We start from the raw sequence: 339 nt of genomic DNA on the forward strand, positions 1-339 counted from the left end.
TTTCTTCTGAATTCTTCATTTCTGTACGGGGCGGCCCCTCTCCCGCCCATCTCAGCAGCTAAATTTCATTAGGAATTCTATTTTCTCAGCCTCTGTTCTCTCCTGTCAATCTGAATTTTTATGTTCTATCTAATGTCTCAGATACCAATGCTTAGAGGGAGAAATTCATTTTATTTCATATAAGCTACAAGAAAAAATGAAAAAAAATGAAAAAAAATGGTAACAACATTTCTTTCTGGAATAGTGTGGTACTCAGCCCAGGAGCATGCAATCTAGTTTATAATTTCCAAGGTTAAGAAGAGTGTGTCGCTTAGATACTTTTTCTTTTTCTTTTTTTTT

Source organism: Mus caroli, chromosome 7, assembly GCF_900094665.2.
Source record: "Mus caroli chromosome 7, CAROLI_EIJ_v1.1, whole genome shotgun sequence".
Lineage (NCBI taxonomy): Eukaryota > Metazoa > Chordata > Mammalia > Rodentia > Muridae > Mus > Mus caroli.